Source organism: Pinus tabuliformis, chromosome X (assembly GCF_031772625.1).
Source record: "Pinus tabuliformis cultivar Carrire ecotype Pingquan chromosome X, CPIR1, whole genome shotgun sequence".
NCBI classification, from domain to species: domain Eukaryota; kingdom Viridiplantae; phylum Streptophyta; class Pinopsida; order Pinales; family Pinaceae; genus Pinus; species Pinus tabuliformis.
This window is the reverse complement of record NC_142308.1, coordinates 1,587,118,062-1,587,137,323: the sequence shown is the minus strand read 5'-3', so window position 1 is coordinate 1,587,137,323 and position 19,262 is coordinate 1,587,118,062.

Below are 19,262 nucleotides of genomic sequence, written 5' to 3'. Positions count from 1 at the left end.
TTGAATGGTAGAAGTGTGCCTTATCCTAATCATTTAAAAGAAAATATGCCAATGACATGCCCTAACAGTTGGGTTGTTGATCAAGTCAGAGAGAAATACAATGCATCTAGTCATTACCTGCGTGTTGAAGAGGATGTGCTAAACATAGGGATTGGGTGCAGCAACTCGGTAATTATAATATCTTTTTGTACAATTTTAACTTCATACTGCACCTTTGAATTGTAACATCTATATATATTTTATATTTTTAATTATGTTCGGGTTATTAGACACATGACACTATGATTTTTTTCACTTTTTTATAGGTGCATTTATTCCCATATATGTGGGCATATGGACATCATTTTCGCATGGAGGATGTCGATGATGGATGCATGACACAAGACTATGGAGTGGAAGTCGAGTTCAATAAATCTAGTTTTGTTAGCTACCTCAATCAAAACCTAATGCATGGGATGTTCGGTTATGTTGGAAAGATACAAGATATCATTGAAGTGGACTTCTCTTCATTCCAATGTGTTATTTTTAGGTGCAAGTGCTAGGACACCTTTGATCGGAATAATGTAAAGGAATATTGTGATAGTGGGATGATATCTATCAACTCTAGAAAGATGTGGCATGAAGCTAGGGAGCCTTATGTTTTCCCAAAAAACTACAACCAGGTTTTTTTTACCCAGATGCGTTGGATACAGATTTGTGGTTTGTATTAAGGCATGACCCTAGATCAAAACATATTTTTGAGAACAATAATGTTATCATTCCAAGTTAGGAAGATAATTAGGGTGATGACAATGGAGAGTGATATGTACTTGTGTTATTTCATCATTTATATTATTGTTGTATGTTTTTATTTCCTTATTCCGCTCATTATATTATTTTTGTATTCATCTTGTTGACATTTTATAATATAATTGGCAAGATTCTCAAACATTTTTACATGTTAGTTTGCAGTGGAAACATTTGTACACATAAAATGAGTATTTCCAATTGTGTACAATATTTATGATAATAAGGATTCAAGGTCAGAATCCTTCTCAAATAGGGAAATGAGAAGAAAATAGTGAATTTAGAAATAACATTGAAGATTTAGTCGCTATTTAGATACTTATTGGTTTATTAATCAGTTCACATGTTGTTTCTTCTTGTTTAGTTCAAAATCAATATAAATCATCATGTAGAGATAACTCTATGAGGACTTTAACAATGAAAAATTTGTGTATTAATATGTAAGGTTAAATTCTTGAGATGAGAGGTAAAGCCATGTTCACTATATTTAAATTATAGTTTTTGCAACATTATGTAAACTAAAAATAATTCTTATGCATGTACAAAAATGTTGATTACATATTTTTATGGACCATAAGAGAAACAAATGAACTTACATGGATGGATGAGAGGTTTCAATTTTCTTTTAATGGATAATGGAACAATTTTGACTTTTCTTTTCAACGGTAATTATAAATAAAAGTTGAATTAATAAATATTTTATGGCTAAGAATTAAATGATAAATAATGTGATGGTGATTAAGAGGCATTTGTTTGACTTTCAAATAGACGATGATGCATTTTTCTTTCCTATTTAGATTATGTAAAAGAAATATCTATTTTTTATGTATTTATAAGTAAATTATTTAAAGTTGACATGTCTTTATCATTGTCAATATGATGTAATATTAGCTAGGATAAATGTGAAAACATGAATTTTAGTGAATATCTCGTGATAAGTATGTGGAAAAAATAATATTTTTGAGTCCTTCATTAAGAAATAATCAAATATATTATTTGTTAAAACTTTAAATCTAATATAGTATCATTTTTGTATTAATTAACTCATATTTATTATTAAAAAGAGTTAAATTTAAACATGTACAATAGAACCAAAATAGCACCAAAATGTTATATCTTTATTACTAGAAAAAAAGTTCACTTGCTTCTTTAAGGGAGAATTTCCAATAGAGAAAATCCCCAACTACATGTAGCTTCACAAGCTTTGTTTTACATTTCTTGATCCTCATATTTAGAGAGAGAAATTTCTAATTTAAATTAGTAAGATTTGCCATAAATATTAAATTTAAATTGCTTGAAAATCTCATAACTTTAGTAATAAATTAAATTTTATAAAAATAGAATTTTTTAAGTTATATTAAATCTAAATTAATTATAAAAAATTACGACTTAAGTCCATCTAAAATCATAGACTAGCCCTATGGCCCTAGACGCCCACATCCCCTTGAGGATGTGCCTCACCGTCTTGGGTCTCGCCCATCTCCTCATCCCCTCCATCAAGTGCGGGAGGAGGCATGTCCCCATCAAATGTGTCGATGTCTACAAAACATATAGTACACAACAACCATTAGACAATTTCATTAAACAATTTAATAAAACAAGTTAAAGAACGTGCTAGAATAAATTTTATTCTAATTAATTAAAACAATAAAATGAAACTAGATTAATTTAAAGAAAATACTAATATTACCTATATCATTTGGAGGCTCAACTAGTGTGGAGAGGATGTTGGGACATTGACTCCAATCAATCCCTTTATATGGAAACGCCAATGAGAAAAATGCATGGTCATCCTCACTGGCCAGTAGGACAAGTGCCTGGGTAGAAATCCTTGTTGGATACTCCAGCGTGCCCCTCTTGGGCATCATCTACCTGCACATGCACATCTAGACCTCAGTGATCGGCTTAGGAGGGTGACTGTCAATTGTAGGCCTCGTCTCTAGAAACCTATCAAAAAATAAACAAAAATATTTGAAGCGAAATGGAAGGTTTCCCTCCCATGTATCATCGCACGTCATCTATCTAAACCCATACAAAACTACCTCCAAAAAATGGTAGACCATTTGATACAATTTGGCGCCTGAATCAAATAATAGACATAATACAAAAGAGGGCAACTAATGTGCTTCCCATCACTACTAAAGTGCGCAACGGTGGTGACTAATAACAAGAGGCACCTAACCTCCTAAGAAGAAAAATAAGAAATTCGTAGCTATCCACCATGCACTTGAAAATATGTTGGATGGATTGCATGAGGCTCGACATATCTATGAGTGTAGACAAGTTGACTCTCAGCTGCAACCCCATAGGGGAAATCGGGAAACTGGGGAAAATTCTCCCCTCTCATGAATTGGCCAATGATAAATTATATGTCCTCCTCAGAGGGCCTATACCATGCTTGAGGATAGACATGGAAACCTTGCTCTTGGACACTCCATCGACGAATTAGACGCGCCAATAAAACAAAGCATGCCTTTAGGGATGTAGCCTCCTCATAGTACTTGAGGAGGCCTACATTCCTTAAGAGCTCTCATGTCACTGCAGTAATAGGGTGATGGTATAAATCCCTCTCCCTCTCTCTGGCCTCCCATGGTTGAACCATATTGTACTGATCCACCATTTGCTTCTGCTCCTACCACTGCTCCCTCTAGTGATGTATCTACTAAATGAGTGACATATAAAATACATAAACCTCATACATAATATATATATATATATATATATATATATAGATATATATATATATATATATATATATATATATATATATATATATATATATATATATATATATATATTTATTTATTTATTAAAATAAAACTGCATTTATAAATATGGAAACATAAATTTCAATTAAAAAAATAAATCACTGATGTACCCAAAAAATAATCGTGCATCAGCGCTGTTGCACTGTCAAACACAATTGCACTAGCATCAGTGCGCACATACATATGATGCACCACTGTTGGTTCAAAAATTTAAATTTTCATCATGGTGCATCACACTTATGCATCAATGTGCACGTATAACCTTTTCAAACTAGTATAGAACATTCAAGTTATCGAACACATCTAGCTATAGCTATATTTCTAAATATTGTTTTTGTGGTGCATATGGAAAATATTAACACACCGGGGGAAACCTAAAACATGTACACACCGAGTACAATTTATAGATTTCCTAGTGTGTTTTCATTTATGAAACGCATCGCAACAATATCAGTGCATCACGTTCATGCACCAAACGTTGGTGCACCCTGTAAATTTACAGGGTGCACCACTATCGATACGAGCCAAACATATCGAGCGCACCGTGCATTTTTTTTTCTTTCAAAAAATGGAATTTTAATATAATTTTCCATTCCAATCCACTAAAAAATTAAATTAAAGAGAAACATAGACATTACCTAGACATTTCCTCATCGGGGAGGCAACATTGACACGTAATGGAGAAAAATACCATGGTTTGAAAAAATTGGAAAGTGAGGCAGTGAGCACAATACGAAAGGATGGTGAGCAAGAGAAGCACCAACGTCAGGGCACTTGCATGGGGAAAGAGTGGCACTAGTTCTTCAGAGTTCTCCAATAATATAGATGGTAAAAATGAAATTTATGGTCGAGAGGCTCTTTTTATTTAACCCTCCTTCGATGCGTTACTATAATCGCACTGGTGCTAAAGATATCCAAAAGCACCACTTTTTCTTTTTTAATTTAAAAATCTATAGTAGTGCTTTCGTTAAGACGCCTTGGGGCATTCTAATACAAGCACTGCACCAGTGCTTTTTTTGACTATAGCATCACTCTTTTTCAAAAATTAAAATATGCCTAGTGGCGCTCTTTAGAAGATGCCCTGGGCGTTTTAATACATTTACAACATCTGTGCATCGTTGGAAAATAACACCTTTTTTTGAAATTTAAAAACTATAGTGGTGCTTGTTATCGGGAAATCTAGTGTCTATGCAGAGCTGCTAGTCCCACTAAGGCTGGTAGCTACCTTAGAAACAAACAAACTAAAACTACTTTCATTTTACTTTATGAGAAGTAAATAAGAGGGGAAAGAAGGAGACCAACCTCTGTCTTGCGCTTGGTTCCTTGCTTGATTCCTCTCCCTTCTGATAGACCTTTGCCACTTGCTTCCTCGTTTACCCAGATTCAAAGAGTACCTGTAGAATCAAAGCAACATAACACTATCCAAGAACAGAGATCTACTATCATAAACAATATAGGACCAGATATATATTGACCACACAAATGCATATATCATCAATCATACAAGAATGTGGAGGAAAACTTGAATAGCTTTATTAATAATCAAGAATAGCAAAGAGGATTACAACCAATTGTTCTGACCCAACGTCATCCTCTCAGCAAGAAGCCCTTCTTCACCTCATGAAAAGCTTAGATCACCCAACACTATGATGTTACACCAAGAAACCAGCAGCACTTCCTTACAAGATACAAAATTCCAGCCCCCGGATCTCTGGGATGAGGGATCCATATATAGATGTTTGCAAGGGGGGTGAGTTAGCTTTTGAGATTTTATTAGTGTCCTCTCTCTGATAGTTCTTGATTCCACTTGGAGATTGATGATCTCTTACTCATCCCTGGGCGAATGCAGAGAGGCAAGTGTCACAGGAGAAGTTTCTAGAAGATTCCATGATCCTCCACCTTGCAGATTGACCCTGCCATTTGTCCACTCCTACCCATCACACCCCATAGAAGGGATTTTCAGTATGCATCACACCTCCCGTGTGCATTTAGGTGGGATGCAGCGCACTTTGACCATGGAGCAGGTGAGATGGTCTAGTTTTGACCATTTTTGAGTAGTTTTTCATGGAGAACTTCTGGGAGATGCTGTAATCAGTTGACCTTGTTCTTTTAGGGGTTGGAACAACACTTTTAGGGACTTAGGAGCCCTTGGTTTATGGACATTTATGATTGGGGTTGCAGTGCCCAAAAATGTCTATAACAGTTGCCCCCTAAAGCATGAGGTCGTTAATCTTTTGATGTCGGGTGAAATGCTTTATCATGAGGATCCGAAGTTTTTTCAAGCTGGAAGGCGACCTGTAATAAGATACAATACAATACATTATCTTCATAATATTTTCATGATCTAGCTAAGGTGGGCATTCCCATGCTCAACTTTATAAATTCATTTTCATGTACATAAGACAGACAATTGTCTAAGTGCAGACTGATGATTCTGGTAGAGCCATCATCCCTTGGATTGGATGATTATCTGTGCAGCAATGATGTACATTTGATGTCTTTATTTTCCTGAATATATATCGCAGCCCGGATGGATGAAACTAGATCTGGGGTCTTCAATCTCGTTCGATCTTCATTCAAAGTACAAGTCGATCCATGTGAGAGATGTTCTGGAGTTGAACATGGAAAGACATCGCCTGATTACGAGCCAATGATGTAAGTTGTTAACAGGCGCGAGAGGAATCACCGATAATGATGATGACCCTCAAGGTACTACAGTACAATTCACGTGGTGTGAATAAAGGGACTTGGCGTCGAACACCATGCAAAATATTTCGGTCGAAGGCCATTGATGTAAACCTGTCGCCGGAAGTGAGAAACTTGCCATTGAGGCATGCAAGCTTCAAAGTACTGAAAGGTTTGTTCCTAGATCGACTTCTTGGATAATGAGCTGATGTCGACACAAGAAGCGATCCGTCATAGGAGGGCCTTAGTGAATCCCACATCAATGACATGGAATGGAGCAAATGATTTTAATGGAGATGAAAATGATCTGGTGATATAAGGTTCAGGGTGGCGGTCATGAAAGAATGGAGCGTAAATGTATTGCAGTGGATGAGACATAGGTGAATTCTCTGAGCGACTTCTCTTGAACATACTGGTGACACTGACATGATAGATTGGTAGCGTTAACCCCAAATATGGATGGCGTGATGGATGCATGGTGATATGACCAGTGAACGGAACAACCCAACCCGACTCGGACGCGGAGTGAAAGTGTCATGTTCAAGAGTGACTTGCTACCAATAAAGTTTCTTCAAGTTTTCTTCCCAATTTTTCCCCAGTCACTGCTGACCAGTACCTCTTTATTTTTGACAAGCTTGAGGAGGATAACATATTCTTGTTCTATAATTTTCCCTTCGAGCAAACCCATCGCTATGTTTTAACGAGCCTAGCGATAGTGAAACTCGTTCTTATCTGTATGGACAAGTTTGTCACTATTCGGTTTTAACGAGTTTAACGACAAAGATAACTCGGTCCTTTTCAATTTTAGAGAGTCTGAAAAAGGGACGTAAAGAAAACTCCAATAATCCTTTTTCGTCATATAATCCCTTGAGTCCAAAAAAGTATAAAACAATACAAAAGGGATGAATTTTTGGTACTTTTAACGAGCCGAACAAAACAAGCGCTCGATCTTTTTGTGTAATAATCCCTCAAGTCCAAAAAGATTAAAATCTAAAGGAGGGATAGCACTTCCGGTCACTTTAACGAGCTGGAGAGGCCAATTGCTCGGCAATCTTTTCATATTTTACGAGTCAGTTGAAAAGAGCTTAAAGGAGACTCGTTTTTTTAGGAACGAGTGATAAATTTGGGTAGCAGCTAATTCCAGGTAAGGTTTGGAATTTTCCAATCACGGCAGTGTCACAAGGATGGCTAACAGGATCACTCTTCGCAGCTGTTCCTCAAAAAGGGTAAACAATCAAATGGAGGTGAATGATCGGCCAAAACAAAGTGGAGGTGATGATGAGAACATGACCAAGGCTTCAAAGGCTAATGATAATACATTCACGATGGTTATTTACCGGAAATTGGTTCATTTTTTTAATGAGCTTAAACTCTGGGGGAACATTTTCTCATTGCTTATGTTTTTTTTTAACGAGCTTGAATTCTGCGTTAAAACTGCTCGATCCAGTCGTATAATAAGGATGTCTCATTTAAAAAATGGCATTTTTTCAAAGCTTTTCCCCACAGCCTTTCTTTATGTAAGTTAGGAAACGACCAATCCTATGAGTTTAAAGGGTTAGAGGACCTACAAATTTAAAAAATAAATGGTCGCTCTTCTCTTGCACGCCAAAAGGTTTGCATGCCCCCAGGTATAGCGAAAAATCTCCAGGTTACCAAAGATTGTTCTATCCATACTTCAGGCAAAACACTTCCTCGACGATGTCTACCGAAATAAACAAAGGTGAGTGGCGCAACTGGCTCCACTCACATAACTTTGACAAAGGAATCTTATTCCAGTCTAATTTCATAAACTAGTCATATATCCTTCGCAGAAACCTACCCTATACCCAAGGTTTTCCTGTCGAAACAGACCAGGGTGCATGCCCCCTGGGTTTCAGTCATGTCCTCCGAATCACTCGCGCTCATCAGGTGGACGGACTGGGGATTGATGAGACATTCCTTGCGTGAAAAGACCATTTAGGGATGGTATTTGACTATTTGCTATGTGTGAACCAGGGAATGAAAGCTGGTCTATGAGCTTGACCACTCTTCCTTCATGCAGAAAACACATTACTCTAAAGAGTGAGGAGACAACGGCTCCCATGCAATAAATATAGTCGCGTCCAAGGAGTAGATTATAATCCAGGGGTCCTTGGACTACCATTATGTTCATGTGAATAGTTTTCCTTCTCAATGTTATCGGCACATTGGGAAGGATCCCTAACGGTCGACTGGTTCCTTTGTCAAAGCCTGTTAGATTTCTCATTTCAAGCAAAAGCGGTGGTGAACCAAGCGCTTTCCAAGAAGTTGAGGAAAGGATACTCACAGAAGCCCCTTCATCTATGATGGTATCGGCCATGACCATTCTATATATTTGAGCAATGATTCGAAATGGCACACTGGCCGGTAAGCGGGGTCTGCCTAGTAGATTCCAATCGAAGGAAACAGCTAGGTTGCTTGGAGGTGGGACCAAATAGACAGTCGGATATGACTCTGACGAACTTTCTTCCTGCGGTAAAGGAACGGGTAGACTGCCCCCATGTTCATCGAAGTCTGTGCTTACGAAGAGAATTTGGACAGTGTCGTTCTTGTTCTCTCCGGTGACTGTATCATCTGAAGATGGATCCTCTGAAGGCAAGACCGGGTCAACTGCCGCCTCAACCTTTTGACTTTCATTTGGTGTGGATTCAGATGGTTTATCTTCAATGATAGACGCTTCGGCCGACCACAATGGTGTGTCAGCCGGATTTTCAACTAGTGATGGACTCGGAAAGAGTTTCTTATATCCAGGAGGAAGTCGTAACGATGAAACTGGACGGTCATCCAAAACTCTTTTAGCCTCGTCTAAGAAGGGACAACGGTGGACGGCGTGATCGTCTTCACACAGCTTACAAGGAAATTTACATTTTCCTTTTTGTCTAGGGGCTTCACTTTCACTAGTTGACAGTGTATTTTCAACATGATCATCAGATGTTGATGACACCAAATTGTGCAAATGAGGAGACCAGTCCCTTAAGATCTGAGGGATGCAAGGACAATCTCAATGATAGTGGTCTCCTTTGCAAATGACACATGGCGATTTAGGCCTGGACAGTGTAGTGTGTGGATTTTCGCTAGACGATGCCTGGTCGCCCCTTTTCGCCTTTGGCTCCTTCTTCTTCTTCTCTTTTTTCTTCTCGGTTACTTGATTTTTGGCTTTACCAGCTTGATCAAGCGAAGAGGAAGGAGGAGAGGGAGAACTGGACGAAGTAGAAGGTTGGGGGGTAACTTTGGTATCGTTTAGTTGCTGACTTGATTGTTCAGGAATCACGGTGTTCTGAACGACGGAGGTCGAGAAGAGCCATACAGGCAAGCCGATTGTCAATCCTGGAAGCGACAATGTGGCCATATGGGGTGCACCAACATCTCCCCAAGAGGAGAAAGGACTAGGATTTCATCCAATGGGAAATCCTTGGTTGGTGGACTCCATTTTTCTCAACCTAAGACCAACGTAGGAAAGGTGATGTTTATTCCGATTAAAATAAATTTTAGACACTTTAACACAACTTGTTCTTTCAATTTTTAAGAGTCGAGAAAAAACAAAAGATGACTCTAGTCGCCTTCAATTTTTAATGAGCTTGAAGTGACAAGTGCTCAGATGGACCTTTCCTTTAAGGAGTATGAAAAGGAACGAAAGAGACTACTCTGGAAATCTAGACAGAGGGATTACCAAACCAATCGCAAAACTGCAGAATACTTTTTACGGTACAACAGTCAATCTTCCCAAATGCTGTGTTCAGTGCATTGCGATCAATAGGGCGGCAGACACGACTTCCTATGGATAAAGGATAAAGCCTATTGTGGTCTCCCAATATATACTCGATGGTACGTGGGAGCACAAGTCCGTACTAGCACTTATCGTCTCAAAGTGGAGGAATCACCCAACCAGCAATGAAAACAACAGTTACCAGGCTTTACGACGCCGGAATACGTCTCTAGCCTAGACTTCTAAATGTTGTGCGTTAGGTTCCAAAGTGTTTTTAGATTCATTAAATTTATTTTACAGTTGATCTTGCTTAAGAAATTTTCCTTTCAGGTTCACCGCGTGATGTAGATGTACAATTCCTAAAATGCAATCTAAGATGATAAACAATCGTTTAATCTTCTTTTTTCCATGAAAGTCCTAGCTACTAAGGAAAGAGAGATGATATTCTTTCAACGTAGAGCAGAGAGCACACACTATATGCACTGTCCTAAATCAAACCAACAAACAGTCTAAATTCAAATGCACATGCATGTATTTATTTTCAGCCTTCTTAATGTGTGAATGATAAAAAGAAAGCTAAGCGCAAATCTGAATTATTTTTCAAAGCGACATTACTAACAAGTTTCTTTTCAAGACAAAATGAAGACAATGACGACACTTTGTTATTCGGAATTGAAAACTTGCTTTCGACACTTGAAAAACTATCAATTCAAATCAAATACAAGAGTAACAGTGTAATCGACTATCAAGAACAATCGGATTCTCTTCTATGACTGAAAACGACACTTGCGACACTTCCAAATCAAGAAACGATTGTTCAATTATGCTACTTATTTGTAAAAGAGAACTGAAAATGGATCACAATACATAAAAAAAATTACAGTTCATTGCACAATGGAGGCAGAATAATGGTAAGGAAGGGGGTTCCAACAGAGGTATACTGACTACAAACAGCAAAAATCCCGAATAGAGCTGAAAAGAGTGAACACAGAAACCAAAATCTAAGAGCAGAAGAGGCCTTGTCTGATCAGCACACCTGTAACATAGGGAAAGTGCGATGCATCCAGATTCCAAAGAAGAGACAGTGTGATGGTCCAGGGACGAGACTTCAACTGGGTTCCAGGTCAAGTTCAGGGATTTAGACTGAGCAAGTGGTAATCAGTAAATAAATCACAGGGGTAGATCTAAGGAGGTTACTAGAGCCACCACAAGGGAAATTAGAGAGTTTGTAAATCAATTGTTCAGTTCATAAAAAAAACCCGGAGATAGACTGAAGCAGCATTGATCTACTTTGTACTTGCATAGCAAATGCAGTTCGAAGGCTAGCTGGCTTGACTTCAGGCTCCGTCTGTAAGTTTATAAAGCAAACAAATATAGACAAACAAACAATCTATTCTCTCCCCAGTGGAGTCGCCATTTTGTTATCGGGAAATCTAGTGTCTATGCAGAGCTGCTAGTCCCACTAAGGCTGGTAGCTACCTTAGAAACAAACAAACTAAAACTACTTTCGTTTTCCTTTATGAGAAGTAAATAAGAGGGGAAAGAAGAAGACCAACCTCTGTCTTGCGCTTGGTTCCTTGCTTGATTCCTCTCCCTTCTGATAGACCTTTGCCACTTGCTTCCTCGTTTACCCAGCTTCAAAGAGTACTTGTAGAATCAAAGCAGCATAACACTATCCAAGAACAGAGATCTACTATCATAAACAATATAGGACCAGATATATATTGACCACACAAATTCATATATCATCAATCATACAAGAATGTGGAGGAAAACTTGAATAGCTTTATTAATAATCGAGAATAGCAAAGAGGATTACAACCAATTCTAACCCAACGTCATCCTCTCAGTAAGAAAGCCCTTCTTCACCTCATGAAAAGCTTAGATCACCCAACACTATGATGTTACACCAAGAAACCAACAGCACTTCCTTACAAGATACAAAATTCCAGCCCCCGGATCTCTAGGATGAGGGATCCATATATAGATATTTGCAAGGGGGGTGAGTCAGCTTTTGAGATTTGATTAGTGTCCTCTCTCTGATAGTTATTGATTCCACTTGGAGATTAATGATCTCTTACTCATCCCTGGGCAAATGCAGAGAGGCAAGTGTCACAGGAGAAGTTTCTGGAAGATTCCATGATCCTCCACCTTGCAGATTGACCCTGCCATTTGTCCACTCTCGCCCATCGCACCCCATAGAAGATCTTTTCAGTATGCATCGCACCTCCCGTGTGCATTTAGGTGGGATGCAGCGCACTTTGACCATGGAGCAGGTGAGATGGTCTAGTTTTGACCAGTTCTGAGTAGTTTTTCATGGAGAACTTCTAGGAGATGCTGTAATCAGTTGACCTTGTTCTTTTAGGGGTTGGAACAACACTTTTAGGGACTTAGGAGCCCTTGGTTTATGGACATTTATGATTGGGGTTGCAGTGCCCAAAAATGTCTATAACAGTGCTCCTTCTTGGTATGTAATGGGGTGTTTTACTACATGAAGGGCACCGATGCTGCGGGTGTATATAACACCGACAATTTTTAAAAGTTAACCTTTTTCTGGTTCTATCGATTATTCAAGCATCAGTGTCTTATGTTATTTAGCACACCATTTTTTTTATTTTATAAAAACAAAATTTCAAGTATGAACTATGTTCTTTGTGGGACAGGTGCTTATATGGATAGTAAAACATCGGTGTGTTTGTAGATATTAGATGCACCATTCAAAAACTTCAGCTAAAACATCATCATGCCCACCTCTACTACAAACAAATTTTTGGGCTATTTTGTAGGGGCTTCCGTAAAAATATCCTCTAGAAGGTTTTTTCCTTGTAGTGTTATCTTATATATGAAAAAGACAATAGCTTCCAAAATTTTGACTTCCACTAACATAGCAAACTCCACTATATATATATATATATATAGATATAGATATAGATGTATATGTATATGTATATGTATATGTATATGGATATGGATATATATATGTATATATATATATATATATATATGTATATATATATATATATATATATATATATATATATATATATCAACTTGTCCATATATATATATATATATATATATATATAGATATATATATATATATATATATATATATATATATATATATATATATATCAACTTGTCCATATATATATATATATATATATATATATGGATATGGATATGTATATGTATATATATATATATATATATATATATATATATATATATACATATCAACTTGTCCAGACCAAACACTAAACTTCCACCAAACCTTTGACATTTTAATTGATTTAGACCAAAATCTCAACCTCATCTCATCACGAATGACTTGGTGATTAATCTGATGTGTTGTACCAAACATGCATCAAATACCAATCAAACACCCTCATGGTTTCCCATCCACAATGAAATGGAACCATTACAACAAAATATTACAAACAAAACCAAAATCCTTTTAAGATGATGATGTCAACCAAATTTTTTTTATCATCAAATAAAAATTGTGAATCACCCCCCAGTTGACATCATCATCTTGAATCTTATTAGTTCTTATAAAGTTGATTTTGGTTGTACATTTTTGTTTTGAGGGCCATTTTGTACCTCAAATTTTCTCTAATGTTACGACATCATTGTAGATTTTTACTATAGATTCGACAACCTATGTGTTTTCTAAAACACAAGACAAGAATCTACTCTACTCTTCTTAACAAAAACCAAAATTGATCTATGAAAACAATAAGCAGAAAAGGAATAATATCAATCACACATAACACAATATTTCTCTAGCGAAAGAAACGGCTAAAACCCCTGACTATCTATAATGCATTAACTAGAAGATTTGAGAAGAAAATACAATGCTTGTTTGTTCTGAACAATTCCTGTACAAGTACAATCTAACTCTCTACTTCACAAGCTAGATCAAGCCAACACTTAGCCAATTCTGATACCTTCCAAGCCCCTACTTCCTTGCACAATTCCTGAGAGGATCAACCCATATTTAATTGGGAACTCCACTCTCCATAACTGCGGAATCCAAACATAGGTCCTCAACCGATTGCACGCTACAACATATGTAAAATTCAAAAAATTATACAACTAATAGTACACTATCCCTGAACTCTAATCTCAACTAGGTCTTCCTTTGAACTAACATGCATGACTTATTTATGAGTGAATATTCAGTTAACTGGTGTGGTACTGGTGCACTACTCCACTACTAGACCTCTACTAGTTCCTCCAATAGTTAGAACTAGTTTAACTCACTATAACTCAATTACACCGAGTTATCTAATTACAACTCAAAAAACTCAACTCGGTCCCCTAAAATTTAGGGATCACTCTACATTACTCTAGATAGACTTCCAACTCGAATTTCCTAAGTCAATTAAGTCGATTTAACTTAATTGGCTATTACAAGTAGCTATGAGAATATAATTACAATTTTAATTCACAATTTAATTCAAGGACAAATTAAATTGGAATTTCTTGTTGCTATTTTTAACATTCCCTCTCAACAAGAAAGGTATTATCAGCTACCCTAATCTTGTCCCTAGAAACTTGAATTTGCATATTGACAATGCCTTTGTCAAAATATCTGCATCTTGCTCCTCCGTGGGAATGTACTCCAGCAACATAATTCTCCTCCACACAGAATCTCGAAGATGATGATGCCTGATATCAATATTCTTGGACCGATCATGAAAAACTTGATTTTCAAAGAGTTTGATACAACTCTAATTGTCACAGGAAATCACAGTTAGATCCATTTGTTGACCAAACAAGCAAACCATAATCTTCCCCATCCAGATAGCCTCACAAGTTGCTTGACTAGCATCCATGTACGCTACCTCTGCTGAACTAAGTTCAATTGATATTTGTTTCCTGTTGTACCAAGAAACAAATGTTAACCCAATACTAAAGATCCCTCCTGATGTGCTCTTCCTATTGGATGGACTCCCTGCCCAATCGGCATCAGTGAAGCCTTGAAGCTTCACTCCCTTTGTCTGTGTGTACCAAAAACCATATTGAGTAGTGCCTCTAAGGTATCTCAACATGTGTTTGGCTTCATTCCACTGCAACTTGGTTGGCTTAACCATCACTTGACTAAGTTGGTTAACTGCATAGCACATGTCCAGTCGTGTGTTCACCAAATACATGAGTGAACCCACAAGCTTCCTATAAATAGTAGCTTCCACTACTTCACTGAAAGTAGCATCCTCCTTCCTCCAATTACCTGCTAGAGGAGTCTCCATGGGTTTATTGCTCTCCATGTGGAACCTTTTCAGTATCTCATTGGCATACTTTCCCTCAGAGATAAAAAGTTCCTAATCACCTTGCCATACTTCCATTCCCAGAAGTTAATGCATGATCCCGAAGTCCTTCATTTCGAACTCTCTTCCAAGATCCTCTTTAAAAGACTTGATCAACTTATTATCATCTATCATAATCAAATATTCGACATATAAAACAATAATAAACAATTTATCTTCAACCATAATATGGTAAAGGTTCACACTGAATTCACTTTTGGTGAAGCCCAACCTAGTGAAGTAGCTATCGATCTTGGTGTACCAAGCACAGTGTGCTTCTTTCAGCCAATAAAATTCTCTCTTGAGTCGACAGACATGCAACTCTTGGTCGAAGTTCTAAAAACATCAAGCTTCTTAATATACACCTCTTCCTCAATGATGCCATTAAGGAAGGTTATCTTTACATCCATCTAATGTATCTTCTATCCCATTTACTCTGAGAGTGCCAAAATGGATCTGATTGATGAGTACCTTGCAACAAGAACAAAGGTATCGTCGTAATCAATCCCCTCTACATGAGAAAATCCTCGGGCAACAAACCTATCCTTGTGTTTCTCCACACTACCATCCACTTCTTTATTTACCTTGTAAAGCCATTGGGAACTCACCACTGACTTGTCTGTGGTCTTGGGACCACATCCCAAACATTGTTCCTGACAATGTAGTCATACTCCTTAACCATGGCATCAACCCAAAAAAATTTCTACACTGATTCCTCAAAAGAGGAAGGCTCAGTCTCAACACATCTTCTCATAAGAGACATGTATCCAGTGTACCTCTCTCGTGACCTCCTCTTCCTGCGCTATGATGTGGGCGCTCCCAAATTGTCTCTTGCATCATCTCATGGCCTTCTCTTCATTGAACTTTACATCCCTGTGAACCACTATCATCTTGTTGGTTGGAAGATACACCTGATAGTTGTGAGGTGTATCAGTGTACCCCACAAATATCCCCAACTCTACTATTGGATCAAGCTTCTTCCATGCATCTTTGGTTACATGGTAGTAGAATGATGAACCAAAAATCCTGAAGTGGCCCACATCTGGTTTCATCCATGAAAAATCCTCTTCTGATGTACTCATCCCAAGGATTCAATGACGGATTTTGTTCTGAAAATAAAAATCTTTGTTGCATGCCTCAACCCACAAGTGTAGTGATAGGCCCTGATCATGCAACATCGCCCATGTTGCCCCTACTATGCTTCTATTTTTCCTTTCATCCATCTCATTCTGTTGTGGGTTATGAGGTGTTGCCAACTCTCATTGAATGCCTTCTGCAGCATAAAATCTTTTAAACTCATTTAACACATACTCTCCACCATTATCACTCCTGAGAGATTTAACCTTCCTTCCAATATATTTCTCGAACAATTATTTAAATTCACAAAACATTTGAAAAACCTAATCTTTCTTCTGCATGAAGAAGATCCAACATTTACGAGAAAAATCATCAACAAATATAACACAATACATGTGCTTGGATGTGGATGTTGTCGAGAATGGTGCACACACATCTAAATGGACTCAATTGAGGATTGATTGTGCTCGATTGTCTCTGTCATGAAAGGAAGCCTTGGTGTATTTTCCCAAAGTACACCCTATGCATGTGTCAACATACACTAGTGTACCTTTGGGAAGACTGATAGAAATTTGTTGCATGATTTTCAAAGCACCATTATTCAAGTGACACAACTGCCTGTGCCACAACTCACCGATGTCTTGGATTTGCACCTTCTCTTCTTTCGTGCTCAAGGAAACATGATCTTACACCCCCAACTTGTAGATATTCTTCACTCGAACTGTTATCCTCTTCACCTGTCCCATGGCTATGTGACGAAGGAACTCCTTTCCCTTACTAAAGATCACATCATACCCTCTATCCTCCAACATGGCAAAAGATACCAAGTTCTTCTTCAAACCAAGAACATACATAACATCTCACAAAGGGGGGGAGCACCCGACTAGCTCTGAAAGGTAATTGTACCAAGCCCAATAGCACTATACCTCCCATCATCACCCAACTTGATATGCATCTAGAGATCCTTCTCCTCCAAGTTACAGAAGATCTCTTTGTTACCAGTTATGTGGAAAGAAGCTCCATTTTCTAGGTACCATACACTACCCATCATCGATGACACCATACATGCGATGAGGGTAAAGTCTAGTTTGAATTAAGAGGCAAGCGCCTCACCTCCTGCTGCTCCTCTCGAAGGATTCGTTCGAGCTTTGTTAAGTGGACACTTCGTGGAAAAATATCTGAGCTCATGATAATGAAATCTCTTGACTTTTGACATGTAATTCTTCTTGCCTCCATAAGAATAACATGATTTGGAATGGGATGCATTCCCCTTCCCTTTCTTTGCCTTACCCACTACAACACAATTTTCCTCATCATCAGTCTTTGATGAAGATCCTTCTGTGGTATTCCTTTGAATCTCTTCCTGTACCAAATCCAACCACATTCGTTCCCAATCTGGTAACTTCTCCCTCCCATTGAAATACTCATGATAACTGTGCCAACCCTTGGGAATTCGTAGAAGAGCTAGGGTCACCATATTGTCCTCAGTAACAATAATCCTGACACTTCCAAGCTCATCCCAACAATGGGTGAACTTAGTCAAGTACTTTGAAATAGAGTCACCCTTCCCATTTTGATCTTTCTGAGTATGTCCTTTAGTGCCAATTTCCTATTGTCACTTCTATTTTGAAACAGTTCTGTTAATGCTTTCCAGATTGAGTATGGAGTATCCTTGCCATGGAGTTTCGAGACAATGTCGTCTCAAACTTCTTGCAGGATAATTCTTCTCGCTTTTACCACAAAATTTCTCCATTCAATCAAAGATTTAGCATCTGATGCTAGAGGCTTAGGAATGTCATGATATATGAATTCCTTGAGGCCATTATCTTGCAACACTACCTCCATCCTGTCCTTCAAATCTATATCATTTGAGCTTCCCTCCAAGGCATACTCAAGCCACAAACTGTAGAATGGCATATTGCTGCTTTGAAGTATGAACTTGCAAATTCAATTTTCACCTACACAACAAACTCGAATTCTCCTCTTTTATATTTTCTTCAACTTCAATACCATATAGATTTTTACTGTAGATTCAACAACTTATGTGATTTTCTAAAACATAAGACAAGAATCTACTCTACTCTTCTCATCGGAAACCAAAATTGATCGATGAAATCAATAAGAAGAAAAGGAAGAATATCATTCAGAAATAACGCAATATTTCTCTAATGAAAGAAACTACTAGAAACCTCGACTATTTATATTACATTAACTAAAAGATCTGAGAAGAAAATATAATGTTTGCTCATCCTAGACCATTCCTGCACATGTACAATCTAACTCTCTACTTCACAAGCTAGCTGAAGCCAACACTTAGCCAATTTTGCTGCCTGTCAAGCCCCTACTTCCTTGCACAATTCTTGAGAGGATCAACCCATATTTGATTGGGAAATCTACTCTCCATAAATGCACAATCCAAACATAGGTCCTCAATTGATTGCATGCACCAGCTGTAAAATTCAAAAAACTACAAAAATGATAGTACATTGTCCTTGAACTCTAATCTCAATTGGGTCTTCCTCTGAACTGAAAAGCATGAGTTATTTATGAGTGAATAGCTAGTTAACTAGTGTGGTATTGGTGATGCACTGGTGCACTACTCCACTACTAGACCTCTACTAGTTCCTCCAACAATTAGAACTAGTTTGACTTACTATAACTTAGTTACACTGAGTTATCTAATTACAACTCAAAAGAACTCATACTGGGCCCCTAAAATTTAAGGATCACTCTAGATGACTCTAGATAGAATTCCAACTCGAATTTCCTAAGTCAATTAAGTCAATTTAACTTAATTGACTATTACAAGTTGCTATGAGAATAGAATTAAAATTTTAATTCACAATTTAATGGAAGGACAAATTAAATTGCAATTTTTTGTTGCTATTTTTAACAATCATAACTTCGTTA